Source organism: Balaenoptera borealis, assembly GCF_965194805.1.
Source record: "Balaenoptera borealis genome assembly, chromosome: 9".
In the NCBI taxonomy this organism is placed as follows: domain Eukaryota; kingdom Metazoa; phylum Chordata; class Mammalia; order Artiodactyla; family Balaenopteridae; genus Balaenoptera; species Balaenoptera borealis.
This window is the reverse complement of record NC_138873.1, coordinates 70,323,094-70,348,766: the sequence shown is the minus strand read 5'-3', so window position 1 is coordinate 70,348,766 and position 25,673 is coordinate 70,323,094. Positions and strand designations below refer to the sequence as shown.

General features: G+C 38.7%; 3 long non-coding RNA genes across 6 annotated transcripts in view; 2 read left to right on the top strand and 1 right to left on the bottom strand.

The window, feature by feature from the left end:
• Positions 1-25,673, bottom strand: part of LOC309635158 — a 161,558-nt gene that overhangs the window by 5,491 nt on the left and 130,394 nt on the right. Inside the window, exon 3 of one of the 2 annotated variants that reach the window (XR_014248678.1) lies at positions 513-644. This is a non-coding gene — a long non-coding RNA (uncharacterized lncRNA). The remainder of the gene's footprint in view (positions 1-512; positions 645-25,673) is intronic. The other variant, XR_014248679.1, reaches the window with a different exon arrangement.
• The window catches only part of LOC309635153, a 501,613-nt gene that overhangs the window by 449,157 nt on the left and 26,783 nt on the right, over positions 1-25,673 (top strand). The window lies entirely within an intron of this gene.
• LOC309635156 lies at positions 972-23,981 on the top strand. 2 transcript variants are annotated; one of them, XR_014248676.1, is made up of 4 exons: positions 972-3,411; positions 6,213-6,380; positions 17,712-17,769; positions 17,879-17,889. It is a non-coding gene; the product is annotated as an uncharacterized lncRNA (long non-coding RNA). The 2 variants fall into 2 exon arrangements; XR_014248675.1 differs by having other exon boundaries at positions 17,712-23,981.

Here is a 25,673-nt window from a genome sequence, read left to right as displayed (position 1 = left end):
TATAACTTATACTTTAGTACAGAGAGACAACAACAACAGCGATAAAGGTTAAAAAAAGTAAATAAGACAGATTGCAGAGATAAATCTTAGAGCTTATATGAATTTCCTATTGTAGTTATAAATTTTCACAAATTTAGTGTCCTAAAACAACACAGATTTATCTCTTACACTTGTGATGGTCAGAAATTTAAGTGGGTCGGCAGGGCTGTGTTCCTTCTGAAGGCTCTAGGAGAAAATCCATTTCCTTGCCTCTTCCAGCTTCTAGAGGCTGCCTGCATTCCTTAGCTCATGGCCCTGCATTACTCTGTTTCTGTCATCACATCTCCATCTCTGACTCTGCACCTCCTGCTTTCCCCTTATAGGACCTCTTACATTGGGCCACCTGGATAACCCAGGATTTTATTTCAAGATGCTTAATTTAATCATATCTACCAAGTCTGTTTTTCCATGTAAGGTACCATATTCTAGAAATTAGGACACGGACATCTTTGGGTAGTCATTATTCAGCTTACCACAGAGCGCCTTAAGTGAATGGTTCAACTTCCTGCATCTGGTCCAGACCGTCAGTCTTCTGCATCCAAATGCACTGATCCTTCTCCTTTACCAAGGCTGAATCCCCTCACCCTCTGTTCATGTTCAACCTGCTGAAGACACAAGAGTCCATTTTGATGTTCTTTGATGTTTCCTACATTTTTAGCTACCCTCCTTCACTCCTATAGTGTTCTGAAGCTGGTGAGAACAAACCTAACTTATCCAAAGATATCAGTAACTGACAACGGATTCATATGTCTCTCCATTCAACAAATATTTACTGAGTGCTGCTTATGTGCTAAATGCGGAACCAGAGTGAAAAACAAAACAGCTGTTTCTCTTGCCTTGCTGGAACTTTTAGTCTTGAGGGAGAGATAGCTATTAAATTATCTAACACATAGATAATTATGCATTCCAGTAAGTGTTAAGAAAGAATGGTGGGACTGTTTTGTTAGATGGCAAAGACCAGAAGAGGAAAGTCAATAAATTCCTTGTTAGAGCCCTTAAGATTGAGATTTTTGTGGAATTTCAAGAGAAGATGTCAAGTAGGCAGTTGGATAAATGAGTCTGGAGGTCAGAGGAGAGGCCGGAGTTAGACATAAATTTAGAACCTATCACCATAGAGATTGTATTTGCAACTATGGGAATGGGTGAGATCAGCTGGGGAGAGAGTGTGGAAGCACAAAAGGAAATTTCTATGAGATTGGATCAAGGTCAGAGATATAGAGAAAAATCAGAGAAGTATAGTGTCAACAAAACCAAGAGAAGAGAGTCTTTGGAGAAGAGCAAGTGGTAACAGAGCTCACCACAGTGACCATTGTTTTTGGCAAAAAAAAAAAATTATATAAATATAAATGTATTTTTATAATATATATAATATTATTCACTATATTACATAATTATATATAATCTCTACTCTATAATTATATAATATTACATAATTATATGTTATATATTATATAATATTATATATAATTATTATAGATGATACATAATATAAAATTTATAGATATATTTATATATCCTAAAGGAGAGCAGCTTCAAACTCCACACCAGACAAGTACAAGCTCACACAACATGTTAAGAAGAGATATTTTCCTTCATTTGTTTCTGAGAAAGCCAAGAGCAGCCCCTGACTGCTGGAAACTGGTCTGATGCTCACAGCCAGGCCATGCTGTTCTCCTATTGGACAGAAATACACAGAACATCAGACAAGGTCACTCTGACACTGTGATAAATGAGTCAAAACAAAAGCACCATGCAACCCACAAAATAGCAAACATCTCCAGTTCTCAGCTAAAATGAGTGATGGCTACTTCCTTACCAACTACAGTTGTATCCCCATTTTAAGCCTCCCTCCCCATAGATCAGATTTGTTTAGACACCCTGTCATAGACTTGCTCCTGCTTTCTGACAGCACTCAATCTAGAGTGAGCCCCTCCTTCCTTCAACTCTCCCCAAAATTACCCACCCAAAGCCTAAATCCTATAATAGCATCTTTCTAACTCGCCCTCCCTGAAGGGCTTTATAGCGCCCCCTAGTGGGCATTCTCCTTCAGTGCAATAGGTCTGCAGAGCCCTGGTGGTCTTTGGTTGAAGGGCATTAACATTTTTACATCTTTTATACACAGCTGAAGTGTTTTTAATGCTCTTTTGTGTTTCTGAATTCATTGAAAAATACATGCAGATGATCAATTGAGTTTTCCCTTTTCCACAGCCAAAAGATGGATTAACTGTAAGTTCATTTTTATATGATTTCTTCTGTTTTTATAAACTAGCTTTTAATCATGGAAGTATTCCATGGACACAGTAACATTTAAAACTGTAGAGAAGGCATGCAGTATAAAGTATGACTTCCTTTTACTATTTTCCTGTGGCAGCTCCTCTGCACCACCTTCACAGAGGGAACCTTCGCTAACCTTTTCCTCTGACTTGGTTTTTCTCATTGCTGTCATACTTCTATTTCTAAACTTATAAACTTTAGACATTATCTATTGATCTTCTGCAATGAAACCTGAAGAAGTTATCACATTAATATTCCTTCCACCTCTTTTTCTCAGTCTACTTCCCAAATATTTTTAGTTATACCTTTATTTTTATACTTCTAGGGTTCACAATAATCTACCAATCTATCTATATCTATCATCTATCTATCTGTCTATCTATCTATCTACCTTTCAATCTATCTCTATATATTCTCATAGAATTCTCTATATGTCTTCTGTGTTTCTCCTGTAGGATAATTTTTAAAATGAAACCCCAAATGGGATGTATCAATACAATATAAACATGTAAACATTACTCCCTGTAGAATCAACTATTATGGCAGAAGCCATAAATGAGAACTTCATATCAATAAAACTTTGCCACTCATAGTAGAAGCTTCCAAGAATCAAGGCCTAATGAATCTTCTTTAAATTTATTGCCATCTTTCTTCTCTATTCTGAGTGACAGTAGCTATCAATACTTTCACATCCCACACTACCCTCATCCTGAAATGCTTGTTTTGTTTGATCGTACTCCTTTCTTGACAAATTAATGTTTAAAGTGTAGGATGTATTCATAGTAAACTTTATAAATCCTTACTTGTCTGAAAATGTGTTTGAAAATAAATTGTGGTATAAAATTTTTGATTCAAAATCTTTTACCTTAAGAATTTTGAAAATGTTGCTCAATTTTCTTTAGCATCCACTGTTAGTAATGAGAAATCTCAAGTCAATCTGGTTCTATTCTCTTGCAGGTAATTTGGGGTTTTTTTCCTTTCTGCTTTTATGATTTTCTCTTTATCCTTAGGGTTGTGAATGTTCAGTGGGATATACCTACAGAGGAATATTTTCCAATGCTGTTTGGCACTTGGTAAACTGAAGACCAAAAACTGAAGGTAGAGACATTTTCTTCTTTTATCTCTTTATGTTCTCCTATCTGCTGTCACTCAGAAACCCTTACTTCTAAGATGTTGTGTTCTAGGTTATGGGAAATTTTCTCCACTCTATCATCCATATTACTAGATCACAGTTTACCAGATAAGTAGTCAAATATGTGCATTTAATAATTTATTAAATCCAATGATTATTTCTTAATGCAATAATTATACACATTTTTTTCAAAACTTTTTTTCTTTATTGCTCCTTTTTTAAAGCAGTGTGTTTTTATAAACATAGCAGGCTCCTGAATTTTGCAGAGAATAGACTTATTAAGAAGTTAACTTCTGGTGTCTGAATTATCTTTGCTTTCTCCAAGGCCAACTGTTCTATTTGCTCACCTTGGTGCTCCTTTTTCATGCTATGGATTTCCTTTAAACATCTGGAGATCCTTGGTGATTCAATCATGTTGGATAAAGGACTTGGTTGCTTAGTATGAGTGGCTGGAAAGGGTTTTCTCAGAGACTGGTAAATCCATTTTCTTAACAGATCCTTCCTTTGATTAGGTGGTTTCACATATGCTTTGTGTGATGGGACAAGGCATTTTGATGAGCAGCTTTTCGTCAAGGTTAAGTAATGGGCAACAGAGAGGCAGGCTGGGGATCTCCACCACTGCCAAAGTGGGGGGACCTAATTCTAGAAGTGCATTACTTTAGCATTTTAGTCTTGGGTGGAATTGTTTAGTCCTTTCTTTCCCCTCTTCTTTTTTTCCCCTTCCTTCCTTCCTTCCTTCCTTCCTTCCTTCCTTCCTTCCTTCCTTCCTCCCTTCCTTCCTTCTTTCCTTCCTTCTTTCCTTTCTTCCTTCCTTCCTTCCCTTCCTTCCTCTCTCTCTCTCTCTTTTTGAAGTTTGGAATTAACTCAGGCTCTGCTATGCTTTTTTTCTTCTGGCCACAAAACCTCTGGTGTGTTGGGCTGTAATTTTCTCTGCTCTGATTTCTCCATCAAACCAATACCAGCTGAAAAGTGCCAAAAATGTCTAGCCCATTGATGGCACATTTTCTAAAAGTTTTAGAGTGTTATTGTAGATTTTTTTTTTAAGAAATATATCCTCTTGTCATTTCATTGGAATTTTAAAGGAGGGGATGGAAGGTGAGAGAGGAAGACGGATTCCTGTGCTCAACTTGATATTTTGAACAGGACATCTGGAGTTCAGATAGAAGTGCCTACCATTTTGTGTTAAAGTAAATGGATTAAGTTTAAAATGTATGTTTCATTCTCACTCAGCTGTGGATTTTTCCAAAGTCCCACTTTCCCTCCAAAGTGCCTGCTAAAGAAAAATAGTTTTCACGAATATAATAAATAAGTTAAGCATTTGCAACAACTATTTTATAAACTAATATTTGAATACTGGAAGGCAAATTAAAAACAATAAATATTTTCCCAGTGAAGAAACACTCAGACATCTTACCTCCTGTCCTAGTCCCAGAGCCTGTAAAGGCAAGCCCACTGGGGCTGGCTGAGGGCAAAGAGGAAAGCTTGCTCCAGAAGGAACTCTCTGAGGGATCATAAGAATTTCTACACCTGGGAAAGGGGGAAATAAACTACTGGTTGAAAAAAATTTTTTATTTAAAAAATAAAAACAATAAATACAATTCAAAATTCTCATGACAATTCATTCCTATTCTTCCTCTAAAGAGCTATATTTGACACCTCTAAGCTTAGATTACAGTGGTACTTTCCAAAGAAAAGACCTATTTTCTACACAAACTAAAATACAAACACAAACTAACTTCCTAAGTGACAGTATGATCAGTGCTGTTTATTAGGATCTTAATAATTTCCTTAATTAAGTCACTACACCTGAAATTTCCTGTGTCTTATTTCCCTCTACAAGAGGGAATATTCCCTCTTGTAAAGCTTCTGCTCCTGCAGTAAGTCCAATAATTAGCTTTATGTATCATTTCTACATTGAGAAAATGAATTAACCTTAGTCCTGTGTTGAAGGACCCAATCTCCCTCACAGATTTGCATTTGTATGTGCGTGTGATACTTTATTTCCTTTCCAAAGTATTAAACACAGAATACCCCGAAAGGCACAGCTTCAGTAAAACTGTGAAACCATGAAAACAATATAATAAATGCAAAAAAACAGGCTCTGAGAGAAAGGAGAGGTTTGGGAGAGATGGGAATGAGAATTACACAGGAGACTGCACCTACCAAGGGAAGCTTCTACAGCTGATCACACACAGTAAAGCACCAGTTATTTCCCAGCATTGATGAAAAGATCTTTGCATAAGAGGATAGCAGCCAGTAAAGGGGGAAAGAGCTGCTCATTCCCTGTCCATACAGAGCGTCACCCTGAGCTCAGCAGTGTGTGTGAGCACGCGCACATACATACACGTGTGTGCACATGCAGAATGCATGTAGAGAATATGCTCTCTATCAAGAGATTCTAACAGCTTTTATTGAAGACCCTTCTCAACAGTTCAGAGGTCTCCCCTTCCTCTGAGAATCCCCAAGGAAACTGTCAGAGGAAAGCCCATTAGTGGCCTCAGTCAATGACCAGGAAGGAGCAAGTAAGCCAGACTTCCAGTGAGCCAGGCTGTAAATCAGAATGGACCCCAAATTCTGCCTGTCTTATGAATCACTCTTATCCAAGGAATATGCCTTGTAGATGAGAACAATCTAGAGTTAGCAATGGCTCTCTTACTCTTTTCCCCAGATTACCAATGAAAGAAATGAAAAAGTCTTATATACAGAGTTGTTAAGGTATAAGGGATGAATTCAAGTGAGCTAACAAAACCTCTCTCCTTTTCTTCAGTGTTTAGCCCAGTGTATTGGGGTTTCAGAGTTAAGCCTTCAAATCCAAAGAGAAGAAAAGAGGATTTCTACAAAGCCCAACACAAAGAGCCCCACCGTTCGGGGTGCTTTAACACAGATTACTCAGGAATCGTTGGGTGATGGCTTTCAACTTTGGAAACTTAACCTGGTAAATCCTCCTTCTTCCTTCTTTTTTGCACATGCCACCATTTTCATCATCACGTATGAAATAACAATAATGACAAAAACAACTTCTATTTATAAAGGTTAAATACTTGTTAAGAACTGTGCTAGGTTTGCAAACATTACATCATTTAACCTTTATTAACGACGCTACGAAAAGCATTGTGTCTACTTTTGAAAGGAAGTCACTGAAGGTGACGGAGATTAAACAGCTTGTCCAAGCTCACCAGCTGGTACATGGCAGAGCCAGGAGTTTGGTCTCCTGACTCCAGATGCATGCATACCTGTCATCCTTTCATGACTGAGCCCCACACAGAAAGGTCATTTACTCAAATACACTCTAGCTTCAGAATTTCAGAGCTTGAGGAGAACTTAGAGACAGCCAAGCTCTTCATTTTGTAGACAAGGAAATGGGAGGCCAGGTAGGTGAGTGACTGGTCAAGATGATGGCATTTGCCGAAGGGCTCAGGGCTCCTGACTCCTGGGAGAGAGGCTTTTCCGAGATACCATCTTGCTAAATGGGAAAATACTTAACTAAGTGAGATGACCCTATATAAGTTTGCCAGGAACTTTTAAGACTTGTTTTTTTTTAACTTTTATGTTTGGATATGCTCAGTCCTCAACATGGAAAAGTGAGTGTTTTTCCTTTCTTTCAGAAGAGAAAATTTTAAATACTTGGACTAGAATTAATCAACGCCTGGCAGGGTTCCAAATTCAATTATGTTCACATACTAAATATAGTTCAATTTAAAATACCATGATTCAGTCTAATGATGGTTTCTATCCAGATTATTCTGGTGCTTCTATCTGGGGCTTGCTTCAATAATCATCTTATTCATCTCCCTGAAAGTGCTAACTGAAATGTCTCCCTTGAGATTCCTTCATCTTCTATTCTTCTCAGGAAGATGAATTAGAAAACAATCCTGGAAACCTGAATCAATCAATATTTTCACCATGATTTCCTTCAGGTGTTTTCCTCTCATTTTTGTATCAACACATTCAAAATTTATTTAATGTCTCTTTTTCCCAGAGTGTTCATGGGTTCGGATATTGGCAATCAGCAACTTCCTAGAAATGCTGTTCACAGGGCCCAGCATCCTTGAAGGCTCTAGAGCATCACATTTCAAGGGGTCAATAAGGATGTGTTCACTCAGATCTCATCCTCTGGTTTACTTATTATATGGCATTATAATATTGCCATCTGTCTTTGGGACAAAGGTGTTGGAAAAAACGAACCTCTCTCCCTTGACTTCTGTTTTCCCTAAAGTAATTCTGTGTTCTATGGCTATGTCTTTGAAATATACCAATATTCAATTATGTCATCAACACCATAATTTCCTTTATTTCCCATTGCTTGTTATTCTCTCATAAGGAATATTATTCTTTGGTCTTTCATCCCTTGCCCAAAAAAAGTCAGTTTTTATTTACCTAAGACAATATGTGAATATAAGATTTTTTAAAGTAATTTATCATGATCAATTACTCTTTAATATATACAGGACAGATAAACTAACTGAAGAAATTATCTCCTCCAAAAAAAGATAGATAGTGATTCCATGCTAAGTAATAAACAATTTTGTCTTTTCCATTTCAACCTTTTAAAAAGCCAGAAAAGGGAACCCTCCTACAATGTTGCTGGGAATGTAAATTGGTTCAACGACTATAGAGAACAGTATGGAGCTTCCTTTAAAAACTAAAAATAGAGCTACCATTTGATCCAGTATTCCCACTCCTGGGCATATATCCAGAGAAAACCATGATTCAAAAAGATACATGCACCCCAATGTTCACTGCAGCACTATTTACAATAGCCAGGACATGGAAGCAACTTAAATGTCCATCAACAGATGAATAGATAAAGAAGATGTGGTACATATATATGATGGAATATTACTCAGCCATAATAAAGAATAAAACAATGCCTTTTGCAGCAACATGGATGGACCTAAAGATTATCATATTAAGTGAAATAAGTCAAAGACATATGATATCACTTATATGTGGAATCTAAAAAATGACACAGATGAACTTATTTATAAAACAGAAACAGACTCACAGACTTAGAAAACAAACTTACAGTTACCAAAGGGAAAACGTGGCGGTAGGGGGGAGGATAAATTAGGAGGTTGAGATTAACATATGCATACTATTATATATAGAATAGATAATCAACAAGGACCTACTGCATAGCACAGGGAACTATAATCAATATTCTGTAATAACCTATATGGGAAAAGAATCTGAAAAAGAATAGATATATATTTACATATATATTTCTGAAAAAGAATATATTTATATAGTTTTTTTTTTTTCTAGTCTGCAATTCAGATCATGTCACTGTTCTTTTCAATACTTTAGTATCTTGGCTTTGGGGTTAGAAAAAAATTTTTAATGGCTTAAGTTAGGCAAGGCCCTTCAAGGCCTGACCTCTGTACCTTCACCTTCACCATTCTCCCCCATACTCTGTATCCCAGCCACCCTGAACTGACCACCCCATGACTTGCCTCCTCTCTGGACCTTTGTTTATGTGCTGTGACTTCTTTTTGGAGTGTTACCTCTCTCTCCTCTCCCCCACCTCTTCTCCTCTCTTCATCACTAACTTTTCCTTTTCCCAACTCCTTCTGAGCTTTCCATCCTCAGTTAGGCATATTTTCCTCTGGGAAACATTCCTTATTTCCCCAAGATTGAGACAGGTACCTCTCTTAGTATTCCCATCACCGCTTCTGCTTACGACACTCATAGGACTTATCACACTGGAGAATCATTGCTCGTTGCTTGCCTATCTCCTCTGGACTGTAAGTTCCTTGAAAGACAGAACAATTTTATTCACCACATCCTAGTCCTAAATCAGTAAGCAAAGAGTTTACTAAAATGTGTTTACTTTTTCTTTCTTTTTTAAACATCTTTATTGGAGTATAATTGCTTTATACAATGTTGTGTTAGTTTCTGCTGTATAACAAAGTGAATCAGCTATATGTATACATATATCCCCATATACCCTCCCTCTTGCATCTTCCTCCCGCCCTCCCTATCCCACCCCTCTAGGTGATCACAAAGCACTGAGCTGATCTCCTGTGCTATGCAGCTGCTTCCCACTAGCTATCTATTTTACATTTGGTAGTGTATATATGTCAATGCTACTCTCTCACTTAATCCCAGCTTACCCTTCCCCCTCCCCATATCCTCAAGTCCATTCCCTATGTCTGCGTCTTTATTCCTGTCCTGCTCCTAGGTTCATCAGAAACTTTTTTTTCTTTTTAGATTCCATATATATGTGTTAGCATACGGTATTTGTTTTACTCTTTCTGACTTACTTCACTCTGTATGACAGACTCTATGTCCATCTACCTCCATACAAATAACTCAATTTCATTTCTTTTTATGGCTGAGTAATATTCCATTGTATATATGTGCCACATCTTCTTTATCCATTCATCTGTTGATGGACACTTAGGTTGCTTCCATGTCCTGGCTATTGTAAATAGAGCTGCAATGAACATTGTGGTACATGACTCTTTTAGAATTATGGTTTTCTCAGGGTATATGCCCAATAATGGGATTGCTGGGTCATATGGTAGTTCTATTTTTAGTTTTTTAAGGAACCTCCATACTGTTCTCCATAGTGGCTGTATCAACTTACTTACATTCCCACCAACAATGCAAGAGGGTTCCCTTTTCTCCACACCCTCTCCAGCATTTACTGTTTGTAGATATTTTGATGATGGCCATTCTGACCGGTGTGAGGTGATACCTCATTGTAGTTTTGATTTGCATTTCTCCAGTGATTAGTGATGTTGAACATCCTTTCATGTGTTTGTTGGCAATCTGTATATCTTCTTTGGAGAAATGTCTATTTAGGTCTTCTGCCCATTTTTGGATTGGGTTGTTTGTTTTTTTGTTATTGAGCTGCATGAGCTGCTTGTATATTTTGGAGATTAATCCTTTGTCAGTTCCTTCATTTGCAAATATTTCCTCCCATTCTGAGGGTTGTCTTTTCGTCTTGTTTATGGTTTCCTTTGCTGTGCAAAAGCTTTTAAGTATCATTAGGTCCTATTTGTTTATTTTTTATTTTATTTCCCTTTCTCTAGGAGGTGGGTCAAAAAGGATCCTGTTGTGATTTATGTTATAGAGTGTTCTGCCTATGTTTTCCTCTAAGAGTTTTAGAGTATCTGGCCTTACATTTAGGTCTTTAATCCATTTTGAGTTTGTTTTTGGGTATGGTGTTAGGGAGTGTTCTAATTTCCTTCTTTTACATGTAGCTGTCCAGTTTTCCCAGCATCACTTATTGAAGAGGCTGTCTTTTCTCCATTGTATATCCTTGCCTCCTTTGTCATAGATTAGTTGACCATAGGTGCATGGGTTTATCTCTGGGCTTTCTATCTTGTTCCATTGATATATGTTTCTGTTTTTGTGCCAGTACCATATTGTCTTGATTACTGTAGCTTTGTAGTATAGTCTAAAGTCAGGGAGCCTGATTCCTCCAGCTCCATTTTTCTTTCTGAAGATTGCTTTGGCTATTCGGGGTCTTTTGTGTTTCCATACAAATTGTGAAATTTTTTGTTCTAGTTCTGTGAAAAATGTCGTTGGTAGTTTGATAGGGATTGCATTGAATCTGTAGATTGCTTTGGGTAGTATAGTCATTTTCACAATGTTGATTCTTCCAATCCAAGAACATGGTATATCTCTCCATCTGTTTGTATCATCTTTAATTTCTTTCATCAGTGTCCTATAGTTTTCTGCATAAAGGTCTTTTGTCTCCTTAGGTATTATGGTGGGTGGGGCTGGATCTTGTCTTTCTGGTGGGAGAGCTGCATCCGGTGGTGTAACACAACATTGTTAATCAACTATACTCCAATATAAAATAGAAAATATTTAAAAATTAGGAAAAAAATTTCAAAAACAAAACAGCAAGATTCCTACCATCTAAGAATTTGTGGTAGAGACCATGTGATGTGTGATGTGGTCATTGCTCCAGTAGAGAAGTGTGCAGGGAAGACCTTTGAGTTTGGATGCCCACATCTTACTAGGGATCAAATAAAAGGCTTCATAGAGAAGGTGGCTCTCTTTTGTGATATGTTTAGTTCTAATTTTAAGAATATTTCCCTAACGAATCATCTGTTCACTTATAAATTCCACAAACATTTATAGGGTGCTTGCTACAATCTGGGCCAGGCCTTGGAGATTCGGAGATGATTAAGGCACATTCCAGGACCACAAGGAAGTTTTAGTCAAGTGTAGCAGACAGACAAGTACCAGGTCACTGCAGTTCAGGATGTGCTGGGTGATGTGGAAGGACATAGAGGGTAACTAGTGCAGCCCTGTGGGGAGGGGAGAGTTTTCAGGGAGAGATGACATCTGAGCTTAGTCTGGAAGGAAGTTCTGGCATTAACCAGGCAAAGAGGGATGAAAGGGGCCTTTCAGACAAAGGGAACAACTTTATGTGCAAAGTCTCATAGGCAAGAGAAAGTAGAGCATATTTGGGGGAATGTACAGAGTGCATAGTGGAAAGAGGAAATGATAATTGGATAAGACTGGAAATATTAGCAGAAGACTGAGTTTATTCCAAAGGCCAAAAGTAGCAAATCTGATCATGCCATTCTTACTTAAAATCTTCCCATTGCTTCCTGTTGCCTATGCCCCAGTTGAAGTGTTTGGGAATTTGTGTGTGCCTGTGTATCTGTCTGTCTCTGTGTGTTAATCATGTTTTTTATTTTTTTGTTTTCTGTATTTTATGATACTATGATATCTTGGGACCCTTGTGGACCCCAGAAGAGACTGCCCCTCCTGGAGTTGGCTAATTCCTAGAGATGGCAAGCAAAAAGCACTCCTTTGTTATGAAACCAACCAATCCAGAGCCTATACCCCAACCATCCCCTTTATCAAGCTCTCGAACAACACCAAGCCAACATTCTCCCTGCCCTCTATCACCCCAGGTTCAGGTACCAGACAACAAGGGACCACCCCTATAGCCCAGAGCCCACCAACATTATCCAAACAGGCCAATCATAAGCTAACTTAGTGTACTTTCCCTGCCTTGCCCATTTCTTCCTGCAAAGCCCCCAATAACGTTTCTAGCTTGCTTTCTTCTTGCCTACTTTGTCTCCTACCAACCCTGGTGCTTCCTGTGTGGCCCTGCAAGGTTTCTCTCCTGATCTGTTGGCCTCACCATACCTGACTAAAAACAAATCCTGGGTTCATTTTAATACCATGTGGGAGCACAGAAGGGGGCTGACACAATTAGATGTGTGCCATGGTGATTGGTCTGGCATCAGTGTGCAGAACAGATCACAGTGGAGTGAAAGTGGAAACAGGAAAAGCAGCTAAGAGGCTGCTGCAAGAATGCAGGTGAGAGCTGGTGATGCCTGAACAGAGGCAGTAGCAGTGCAGGTAGGGGCAAGCACTGTAGGACAGCTTCCTTGGAAGGAGGCAGGACCCAGGGAACGCTGTGATTGATAGGGTGCCGTGGTGGGGGGCAAGGAAGACTTGCAAGTGTTCCTTTTTGGACACCTGGGTGGATGCGGTGGTATTTGTTGAGTTAAACACTTCAGGAAGAGCAGGTCTGGGAACAAGGAGTGGAAAGATGACCCGCTCAGTTTTAGATTTATTGAGTTGAACGGCTGCGGGATTGACCAAATGGGAAATTGGATCAATGGGTCTGGAGCTCAGGAGAGAAAATTGGTGTTGAACTAGGGCTTTAGTACCATCAGCATAAAGAATAATAAGGCTCAAACTGTGGGAATAAATGAGGTCACCAAGGAGTGTGAGGGAGAGGCAGGGACAGAAATCAAATAGTAGCGAGATTTGAGGGACGGACAGAGGACACGTGGCCTCCAGGAAGAAACACTGGAGGACGTGGGAGGCAAACCAAAAAGGATTTCACAAAAGACGGAGGGGCTAACAGTCTCAGTGGTGTTGGAGAGGGGGCAGGGCCAGGAAGGTCAAAAGACATCCAAAGGTAAGGTGAAGTGTCAGGCGACAAGTTCGAGAAGCCGCGTGTGATTTATGTTCATGGCACATCCTTCACACGCAGACTCCCAAATTCAGCGCGTGAGAGAGCAGGAGAGCAAGCGCTAGTGAGGCAGAACGTCCTCTGAAATGTACCATTTATAAAGCCAAGGTCAAAGCGGAAGTTAGAGGTGATGGTGTTTTAAATCTTCAGTTCTGTTGATTCTCCCTTTAGGTCACACCGACTGCTGCTTCCACTAAGGAGGAAAACTGCTGATTTTGTATACATCCAGCCTTTCCCTAAAATCCGTAGGAACGCAGTGAGGCCAGAGAGGTGATGAAACCGGGTTTACAAAGAAATAACGCATTCACCGGCTCGCTGGTCCTACAGCGCAGCCCCGAGTGTAAACACATCCTGCCTCCTGGAAGTCGGGCCGCCCCCTCCCATTTCCCTAGCGCTCGGAGGCTGCCAGCTAGATGGCCTGTGCTCCGGGAGGAATCCAGGGACTGTCCCTGCCGAAGATTGCTTACAACCAGATTGACTTTTTTTTCTTCTTTCCAAACAAACGGACTTGACTTTGCTGAAGACTTTGTAGAACTGCTAATCTGGCAAAAATCAGGATGGATTGTGAGAAAAGGGCTAATGGATCAGGATGGGGGGATCACCCCACCTGGCACTCAGTTAGGACTCAGGCAAGGTCTGTGGGATGAAGGAATGAGTGAATGAATGAGTGAATGAACGTAAGTAGGACTGCAAAGTGCTGGCACATTGCAGGCATGCAGGCGATGGTAGCGTCATTGTTGCCTTTTCTTGCTGCCCCCTTTCCCCTCTTCTCTCTTCCTTCCATAATGCAAGTTCTCTCGGCAATTTTAATCACCTTTTTCGCCACCAAGAATCTTTTAAATTCCAAAACTCAAAACAGATTAGAGACCTAAATTTAAGGCTGGACAGTATAAAACTCTTAGAGGAAAACATAGGAAGAACACTCTTTGACATAAATCACAGCAAGATCTTTTTTGATCCACCTCCTAGAGTAATGGAAATAAAAACAAAAATGAACAAATGGGACCTAATGAAACTCAAAAGCTTTTGCACAGCAAAGGAAACCATAAACAAGACGAAAAGAAAACCCTCAGAATGGGAGAAAATATTTGCAAACGAATCAACGGACAAAGGATTAATCTCCAAAATATATAAACAGCTCATGCAGCTCAATATTAAAAAAACAAACAACCCAATCCAAAAATGGGCAGAAGACCTAAATAGACATTTCTGCAAAGAGGATATACAGATGGCCAAGAAGCACATGAAATGCTGCTCAACATCACTAATTATTAGAGGAATGCAAATCAAAACTACAATGAGGTACCACCTCACACCAGTTAGAATGGGCGTCATCAGAAAATCTACAAACAACAAATGCTGGAGAGGGTGTGGAGAAAAGGGAACCCTCTTGCACTGTTGGTGGGAATGTAAGTTGATACAGCCACTATGGAGAACAGTATGGAGGTTCCTTAAAAAACTAAAAATAGAATTACCATATGATCCAGAAATCCCACTACTGGGCATATACCCAGAGAAAGCCATAATTCAAAAAGACACATGCACCCCAATGTTCATTGCAGCACTATTTACAATAGCCAGGTCATGGAAGCAACCTAAATGCCCATCGACAGGCGAATGGATAAAGAAGATGTGGCACATATATATACAATGGAATATTACTCAGCCATAAAAAGGAAAGAAATCAGGTCATTTGTTGAGACGTGGATGGATCTAGAGACTGTCATACAGAGTGAAGTAAGTCAGAAAGAGAAAAACAAGTATCGCATATTAATGCATATATGTGGAACCTAGAAAAATGGTACAGATGAACCAGTTTGCAGGGCAGAAATTGAGACACAGATGTAGAGAACAAACATATGGACACCAAGGGGGGAAAGTGGCGGGGGGGTGGTGGTGGTGGTGTGATGAATTGGGCAATTGGGATTGACATGTATACACTGATGTGTATAAAATTGATGACTAATAAGAACCTGCTGTATAAAAAAAATAAAATTCAAAAATTAAAAATAAATAAATACCAAAAAATAAAAATAAAAAAATAAAATATCTTTTTAGAATGCTACCTTTTGGGGGCTTCCCTGGTGGCGCAGTGGTTGAGAATCTGCCTGCTAATGCAGGGGACACAGGTTCGAGCCCTGGTCTGGGAAGATCCCACATGCCGCGAAGCAACTAGGCCCGTGAGCCACAACTACTGAGCCTGCGTGTCTGGAGCCTGTGCTCCACAACAAGAGAGGCCGCGATAGTGAAGAGGCCCGTGCACTGCGATGAAGAGTGGCCCCCGCTTGCCGCAACTAGAGGAAGCCCTCGCACAGAAACAAAGACCCAACACAGCCATAAATAAATAAATTAATTAATTAATTAAATAAATAAATAAAAGAGCCTTCCCTAAATTTGTCTTAAAAAAAAAAAAAAGAATGCTACCTTTTAGACATGCTAATTTTCTTTATTATCTGTCTGGTTTTTCTTTAATTGTTTTCCTCTCTTTATTATTCTCTTTCATTGGATTACTTCAGGTTTACTTTGCACTTCTTTCTCTAGGTTTTTAAGGTTTAAGATTTTCTAGGATTTTAAGGGCCATGGATTTTATATTTGTTTTCCTTTATGATATAAGAATTTAAAGCCATATATTTCCCTCTAAGCACTGCTTTAGTTAAATCCCAAGATTTTGATATGTTGTATTTTTATTATCATTTTGCTTACTATGATTTTATTATCATTTAGCTTGCTAAATTGAATTATGAGGGTTCTTACTAAAACTGGCATTTTCACGGAAGTGCACAGATGGGCATAGGAGAAGGTTCAGGATAATGACTAAAGTTTTATGAAGCAAAGAATCTTTGTCAGCACATAGGGCTGACAGACCTTAGATCAGACCCAGTCTCCTGACCCCTCATCCTGTGTTATTTGGGTTTTGAAATGGCTTTTCTTATGATTTATTAAAGTGTCTTAGCATCTTTCTACCCCACTTGCCCAGTCCCATTAGATGAGAACCTAGGTACTAATACACGAAGTTGAATTTTCTGCTGATTTTCAAAACAGTAATGGTAACAATAATATATGTAGTCAATTCTTACTGTGGGCCTAGATACTATTTTATATATTTTACACATATTATACTTAATGATGCATTTACTTATTCTACTTATTCTATTTATTAATCCATTTAATTTTCACAATAAATTCTATAAGAGAGGTATCTCATATAGTTTCCAAGAATAAATCCTTCCAACCTCATTCTTATTGGTTGCTCTTCTGGAATCATTAACCTCACAGCAGGTTAAAAGATTGATGACTCTCACTTTGTGTTCCATTGCAAATATTATGGGAAGAAAACATAGATCTCAGGTTTTATTTTTAAGTGATCCATTGCATTTAATACTAACTGAACAAACGTTAATTGGCAGAACAAATATGTAGCAGATATCGTCCTGGTCACTCAGGATAACGGTGGTGAGCAGAAGGGGAAGTGGGGACTGCCCAGCAGTTTGTAGTCGGGGAGACAGACTAGTTCAAATGATCCCATGACAATGTAACCGTACAACTATCATAACTGGTATAAAAGAAATATACGTAGGCCATAAAAATGTGACTCAGATTGGGGTCAGGAGGACTCGAGAACCCTTTCCTGAGAAATTGATGTGTTGGCTGAGATACGAAGCATGAGTAAGAGCTGACTAGGTGAAGGTGAGGGTTCAGGTGGAGGGAGGAGGATTAAGGCAGAGGGAAGAGCACTTACAAAGGCCCTGGGGGGAGAAGGAACACGGTTCTGGATGGATTTGATGGCCACAATGATCAGCATGGCTTGGGGGGCAAATTCTGATGGAGGAAGGAAATTGATGGAATACGAATAGGAGGCTAGAGAGGTACATAGGGAACCATGTGAGGCAAAGCCTCATATACGTATTTAGGATTTTGGTCTTTTAGCAACAGTGGGGGACAATAGAGACATTATCAGATTTGCATTTTGAAAAGATTGCTTTGGGTATCTGTGTGAAATCTGAATTTTTCCTTTCTTATGCAAGGAAGCTTCCTGTTCATCTTCCCAAGTTGCCACAATTTCTGCTTTCTAAATAACATAAAAAATTTTTTAAAGCATTAAGAAAAAACTCTCCTCCTTCCAATGATTATAAACTATTTTCCTTTATTCTCTTCTTGGTCTTCTATATTAAGAATGTTTTCTCATTTCCTTTTATATCTCCTGCAACACAAAACTTGGATTTCATTTTGGTTTTCCTAATTTCATCATCCACATCTTACAAAATCATGTGCCTCTATAATTACATCATCTATTTTTTTTTCTATCAGCATAGAGTGAAAATGAGACTGACTTCAGTTTAGCCAACAGAAGACCTAAGAAAAATTAGTAAGTAGGCCAGAATGTGTGTGTACCACTCCTCATCTTCCCTGATGACATTTTTCTCCCATTCATGCCTCTCTGCCTCTCATACTTACTGACCTGAATGTCTTCCTAGATCTGTGTTTGCCCTGCTTTTGCATCAGCTCACTTGCCTTCCATAAGATGCAGAGTCAAAGCTACTCTCAATGACTAGAGGAAACTGATGTTGAGATAACACATCATAATGGCTCTATACGCTGGGATTCAAACTGACAGGTCAGGTAAAGATTTTGCAGAGGTTTATTAATTTGTTTTTGGAAAAATGTATAAATAAATCATCAAAGCTCTGAAGAAAAGGAAAACAATATCTGGGTTTTGATCCTGGCTCCTCTAGAGCTATGTGACCCCAGGTAAGTCACTTTAACTCAATGACCCTGTTTCCTCACTTGCTGAACTCTTGATCCCTTCTCAAGTGTGGAACAACTTCTGTGATTGTATAATTCTTTTTTGTTGACTGATTGGATCTCTTCTTGAAGATCTCTTCCCATGGAATTATTAAAGTTCAGTGGCTAATTCATCTGTAACATCAGGGTTACTAGTGAGAATTCATAGTCAGGGTGAAGATATTTGGGAAAGGTCCTAGTACCAACCTAGAGAATGCTTATTTTGGATTAAAACCAGGGAGAGGCTGGAGTTTTACATCTAAAACCATTATTCAGTGTCTGGTGTATGTTAGTTTAAAAGCAGCCATCCTTGCTATCCCCTCAGGATCATATGTTGTGTTTATTTTTACCATGTCTTATCTTCGCTGTTGTATTTTTATCCTTTGGCTTCAAGGGTGCCCTTCATAGAGATGTTTGAAGACACAAAAACTCCCATTTGGGAACATGCAGTGCTACATCCTTCCTGGTAGTGTTTTCAGTAAAAATAGTTTCTCTTGATAAAAATTATGGATAAAAATGTAAAAACCTAACAGCTGGTGGCCCGTTTAACAAACTGAACATAACAACTTTCTGTGCTGAGAGACAAATGTGAATTATAAGAGCAGAGGGGTCGTGTGCAGGTGCATTTGAAGGTCAGCCTCCATTGAAGGCCAAGGGCCTACTGAGGGGAAACATCAGTTAAGAGCCCCACATGAGAAGAAATATAACAAATTTAGAGTTTTTCTAGATCAGCTCTTTGCTTGTAGCATACAGAGGGAATTTTCTCAACTTACCTCAATTAATGAAAATGTTGAACAGAGGGCTGTAGACAGGGCAGAAGTCAAGAGAGATTCTTCATAGGCATCCAGGAATATAGTCACATCCTGGCCTTACAGGAACCAGAACCAGGTCCAAAGGGCTCCTGGGACCACCGGCATGGGTCATGTGGTCCTACAGTTGGGCTCTATAGTTAATGTCTACTTCTCAATCACCTGCTACCACCAATCGCCCTTACCCTCTTCTTTCTTTTGTATAATGTCTGCTTATTTATAGTTTCTCTTCCCCATGTCTCTGGTTTGCATGTGGACCCCCATGACTTTTATAAACTCTACCTTTTGTTTCTACTGATAAAGTCCTCATTCTCAACTCATTTTCCCTAGAGAAAGAATCAAAGTGGCCTGGTTCATCTTTTCTTACAGGGCCAGGTCATGGACTGCTATTCATGGATTGACTGACTTTGGGTCAACTACCACACTTGGTTCAATGGGCTGTGACCAGAGAAGGAATCATATGAGTCACATAATTCAAATCCCACAATAGCCTAAGGGGTTGTGGGCAGAGGCTACTCCCCTTAGAAGGATAGTGAATATGAGCGATGCCATCATGATCGGCGTGTCCAATCCAGAGACATTTTGGGGAACATGAAATGGGCTCTACTTACCTGCCTCTTGAAATTAAAAAGAGAACAAAGCCTATAATTAGTACAATAAATAGTAGCTGTTGAAATGAGATGGAGTCAGGCAAAGGAGCTAATTGAAAAAGAAGGTTCAATGGAAGAGAAGGTTCTAGGAACAATAGTGGGAGGAAAAGAAGAAAGGAAAGGGGGGAAGAGAAGGACTGAAGATCTGGACAGAGGGTGGCCCAGCCTGGTAGGAGATAGAGATCAAGTTTGCAAAGGAAACAAGGAGGAGGGGAGGGAGAGTTAGTTTTCTAGAGAGGATGAAGTGATCTTAGAGGTAAGCATCACACAGCCTTGCTGCTTCAGGGCTATGGTTATTGCAATGGTTATAACCAGAGCTACAGCCTTTTAAAATTCAAGTTAAAGTCTGACAATACTAAGTCTTGAGGAGAGTGTGGAGCAATAGGAACTGTAATACACTGCTGGCAAGAGTTAAAATGGTATAAACACTTAGCAAAACAGTTTAGCCTGACCTAGTAAAGTTGAAGATGCACATACTCATGGCCCAGCAATTCCACTTCTGTGTGTATAACCTGGAGAAACTCTGGCATATATGCACTAGGATACGTTTTTCAAGAAGATGTATAGCAGTATTGTTACTAAATGCCAAAAGCTAATAACAGCCTAAATGTCTATCAACAGTAGAATGGATAAAATTTTGGTATAGTCACACAATGAATGTAATGAATATAATGAAAATGAATGAACTTCAGTGATGTACACCATACGTGAATCTTATAAAAACAGTGTCAGTAAAAGGAGCCAGAGACGAGAATATATATGTATAACTTCATTTAAATTGGTAAAACCAAGCTACCATGTTTAGGGACCTACCCTTAACTGGTACCAAGAAAAAAAAGAATATAATTTTATCTTAGAGAATTGCCCTGTTGTGCCAGAATATAACATAGGATGGTAAAAGAGAGTGTACAGTAAGTTGGAGAAGGTCTCAGGAGGAAGTAAACTTCATTTTTCTTCATTATAATACTTCCAAATAATAAGTTTGAAAGAAGCAATGAAATATTTTAAAATGTTGACAAATCTGATTCAGTGTTGATAGGTTTATTTATAAGATGAAGAAAAGATGTGAATTTTTTTAATCAGAAAATGATATGTAGGGAGATTAAAAAAAGAGTAAAACTAGAACTCATTTTTCATTTTGTTAAAATAAGAAATTGATTTCTGAGTGTGCAGAATGTTTTTATTAAGAAATGGTAGAAATCATTCTGGTTGTCTATGTGTTTGCCCAGCCAAACATTCCTTATACTACCAAAAGCATTTTCAAGATGAATAAAAACACAATAGTGGATATTCACAAAGGCTGGCACAATAACATCCAACAAATTTATTACTAAAAAAATTATTTTCTCTAGGTTTAAAATACTCTTGTCAATTGGTGACAATAATACCCTGAAGTCATAGCACATCCTTTACAACCTCAAAGATAATAGTAAATTTGCATGGCTGCCAGCTGAAATGGCAGTCTTCCTGTTTCTATTTCCTTGACCAGCTCCCTACTGGAACACAAAGGGGATTTGAGTGTCAAAGGAAATGATCTTAATAGACAGGGAAGGTTTATGAATCATAATTAATGGAGCAAGAAATTTAATCACTGGGGATGCAGCCTACTGAACAAAATGGAAAATTTGTATGAAAAAACAAGTTGTGAAAAATAAAATAGATATGAACAAAAAACCAACTTGTATGGAGCCCCTGTGGACTTTGAGGGATCCTGGCCTGTTATGAAGTGTCTGAACTCTGGGATCTTTGCCTGATAAGGAGAATGTCAGGACTGTAATGATGAGGGAAGCAAGTTGTTGTGGAAAAATGTTGCTTCCTAAAAACCGTGACCATTTGCTGGCCAAATGTCAAGATATACTTTGTTCCATGGATGAGAACAGTTTGGAATAAAGGTTACGCTGTGAAGAGATGCTAGAAGTCTCTTCTTGAGGAACTAAAATTCAGGGGAAAAATTAGCCAGAATCAAACTTTAAAAATAAGGTTTCAAAAAGGCAACATACAACTCTATGACCAGTAGCTAGCAATAGGATTAGAACAGCACTTCTGAAAGGTTTCCACTGAAATAGTCCTAACCACCAAGTCCTGACTCATTTATCGCAATGACTAAGGTAAGTGAAACAGGCTTTAACAGCAAATAGAAAATTTGTGATGTATATTATGTTATTTTAAAAATAGATGTCATTTTTGTGCTCTGTTCATAACATTTTTTTATTTTTATTTTTACTATACATGATGTTTTAAATCATTTCCCATCAAGTAGAATTTATGCTCTAAAAAGACCATCCAGAAAGTGCTCCATTGTGAAGCACTTATCCCCACCCCTCCGGGATTCTGAGAAGTCTGGGGTGTCAGCAAGACCTGGATACCCATTCCCCTATATGCTAAAGGTGGGTTCTGCTTTAAACCTCAGAGAGGACTTTCAAGTCATAAACATTCTAGAGGTAAATAGGACCCAAGCTATAATCTACTCAAATCCTGTTGTTTTAACTGAAAGAAAAACTAAGGTACAAGGTTATCGCATTAATTTGGCCACAAAAGCAGAACGAAAGTTAGGTTTTCTAATTCCTATTCCATTAGTACAAAGTCCCGACAGTTTCCTTGCATGACAAACCCTCATCCTCTGGCAGATCTCACCACACTTCCCTGTACATTGCTGGTCTCCAGCTCCCAGTATAGAAACTGGTACATAGAAAATACTCACTAAATATTTACTCAGAGAATGAATATTCAAGTTCATATTCTTATGTGTGGAGTTGCTGGGCCACAGGAACATGTCTTTTATATTTTTATGGATCTTGCCAAGGCTTTCTACAAAATGATTCTGCTACTGGCTTCTCCCACCAGCAACGTGTGAAGGTGTCTGGCTGCCTGCATTCTCCTCAGGCTTTTAAGTTTTGCCAGTGAGATATAAAAAATTCTATTTATATGTTCTAATATTCTTTTTGTTTGATTATGGGAGAGGACGAGCACTTTTTCATCTCCTTTTGAGCATTTTCTTTCTTTTTTTTATGAATTGTCTATTCATGTCCCTTGCCCTTTTTATTATTGTTTGTTTATTTCTTAACCATAATTTAAAGGTATCTTTTATGTTAACAAAGTAGCTCTTTTTTGTCAGCTGAGTTGCAAATGTTTTTTCCCCATATTTTATTTTTACTGCCTTTACTATAATTTCTTTTGATACGTATGTTTAAAATTTGTATATCATTGAACCTGTCAATGCTTCTTTTATGATTCAGGGTTTTATATCATATTTTAAAAGACCTTCCCCTTGCAAGATTATTTTTAGAATCAACAATATTTTTCTAGTGTGCTTATAATTTAAGTTTATATATTGATTCTCCATAAATATATTTTGATGGCAGAGGCAGCGATCTAGCTAACCAAATGTTTTGGGACTGTTCAGTCATTTAAAAGTGCTGTTACCTTAAAAATAGCTATGATTGGGTCAGTGGTGACAACTAAGTGGTGTATCTAGCATAGCTTTGTCTTGCGGAATTCAAGTTTGGTGTTAGTCAATTCAGATATTGGTATAGGCACCATCACTTGCTTCCTCCCAGCCTCTGACTGTTCTATTTCTTCACGGATCATTTGCCAAGCTGCATGCACACATGCTCTTGAACTTTAATTAAAGTCGGGAAACCTGGGTTCTAATCCAAAATCTTCCTGTTTGCATGACTTTAAGCAAATAACTTTACTTCTCAGAGTTGCAATTTCTTTTTTTACAAAATGAGGATATGAGATGAGGATGTCCAAGAGCTTTCCAGAAATAAAATCCTACCATCCTATAATGTCTTCCAGTTTCCACTTCACATCTACAGATATTATAAATAATCCACAGTTAGATAGCCTGTTGGAATCTGAGAATTATGCAAACTGTCTTCATCCCCTATATTCCTCATCCCCAAAAGAGCTTTTACTTTTGATGCTCCCTCTGCGTGGAATGTTTTTCTTACAATTACCTGCATATTTCTTGGCCTCTGTTCCTTCAGGTCTGCGATCAAGTGCAACTCTGAGTTCCCTGGTGGCCTAGTGGATAGGATTTTGGGCTTTCACTGCCGTGGCCCGGGGTTCAATCCCTGGTTGGGGAACTGAGATCCCGCAAGCTGTGAGGCACGGCAAAAAAAAAAAAAAAATTACAAAATCCCAAATGCAACTCCGGCAGAGAGGCCTTTGCTTACTACCTTAATGACATATCAAGCTCCACTCCCAAATCTGTTCTTTTCACTTTACTCTACTGAAGTTTTTTGTATAGAACTTTTTTTTTAACATCTTTATTGTAGTATAATTGCTTTACAATGGTGTGTTAGTTTCTGCTGTATAACAAAGTGAATCACTAATTGTATAGAACTTTTACTACCTGACATATTACATATGTACATATTGTTGTATCCCCAAAATAGTATGTGTATCAGTCAGGTTTTGCTGCAGCAACAAATGGCCCCAGCACCCCAGTTGTTTGCAACAACAAACATTCTTCGCTTGCTTATGTCACACGATGGCTGTGGATAGGCTGCAGCATTTCTTGGTTCTTCTGAGCTCACTCAGGCTCAGCTAGGCTGGCTTCCACTTCAGGACTTGAGTTGAAAAAACATTCTTTCTCTAGGATAAACTGTCCTTATGGTGAAAGGCAGGAATATAAATGGAAGCAGAGCCAAAGCAGGAAATCTCATTTAAAAATTCTGCTCAGATGTGACAGTCACATCTGCTCATATTCCATTAGCCAAAGCATGTCATGTAACGAAGCACAAAGTCAAAAAGGCAAGTAGAATATACGCTTCTCTCACAGGATCAAGGCCAAGTCACCTGACAATCAGTGGGGATCTAATTAGATGCAATAATCCTATTGTTAAGGACAATAATCCAATCTATCAAAAAATATAAATTTCATGACTTGGTTCTTTTTCTGTGGTATCCCTAAGGCCTAGAAGAGTAGGCATTCAACAAATATTATTTGATGGATAAAAACACAATCCTTTCATCCTTCCTAGCTCCACTCTCACTGCTAGAACAAACCCCCACTTGGCTTTACCCTCACCACCCTGGCCTTGGTGTAGCAAAGAGAGATGAGATGGATGGAATAATCTTTTATAGTCCTTGTGGGCCAGTGATTATGGGATAATGAAAGGCACTTTCAGCTTTGAAATGAAATGCCTGTGTTTTATTGGGACTCCTTAAACAATGTGCTTTTCTCACAAATTTCAGCATCAGTGTTGACATGCTGCTCATTTCATGTTGGAGACATGGTGGCACCTGCGGCATCATTGCCACGGCCAATTCCACCACCCTCACCCTGCTCCTTTCCTGCTTGCTTGGCATTGGTCTCTCCTGAGATGGAGTGGAAAGCAGACACTGTCAGGCTGGGCAGACAAAGCCTTGCTCTTCTTTCCCCCAGTGACGCAGAACAGCTTTTCGGATAAGTGATTTCATGATGACATTTCAAAGTGAAATATATGGAATACCTAAATAATTATGTTGCCTCTTGACTAAGCCACTAAGCCTGCGTATCAGTAGTAGCTAGGAGCTTGTGTTCTGGAGTCCAACAGACTGGTTTTAAATTCCTGGTGTATTTTTTAGCTGCTTGATTTTGGGTTTGTTACTTCCTTCTCTAAGCCTCAGTTTTAAAATTTATAAACTTATGTCAATAATGGGGCATTATGAGAATTTAAAAAGCGATGTTTTAAAGTGTTTAGCATAATACTGGCACACAGCAAGCACTTAATAAATGACATCTGTTATTTCCCAGAGTACTTGAATATGTAGTGACTGGTAGTCTCAACATTACCCCGTCTTATCCATGAGGAGGAAAAGAGATGTGAAATACGAAATACGCTCAATGCTACACATTCAGGGCTGAAACTCAGGCTTCTTATCATTCCTCTGTTCTATGGATACAAACAGTAGAACAGACAGAACTGTATTAAAACGTTTATCCAGTTCTTTTTATAAATGTGTGATGTGAGGCTTCCATCCTCCACCCACCCTCTAGGGCTATTTTCCAGAGTAGATTCACTGGACTCTGGCTTCTGAGG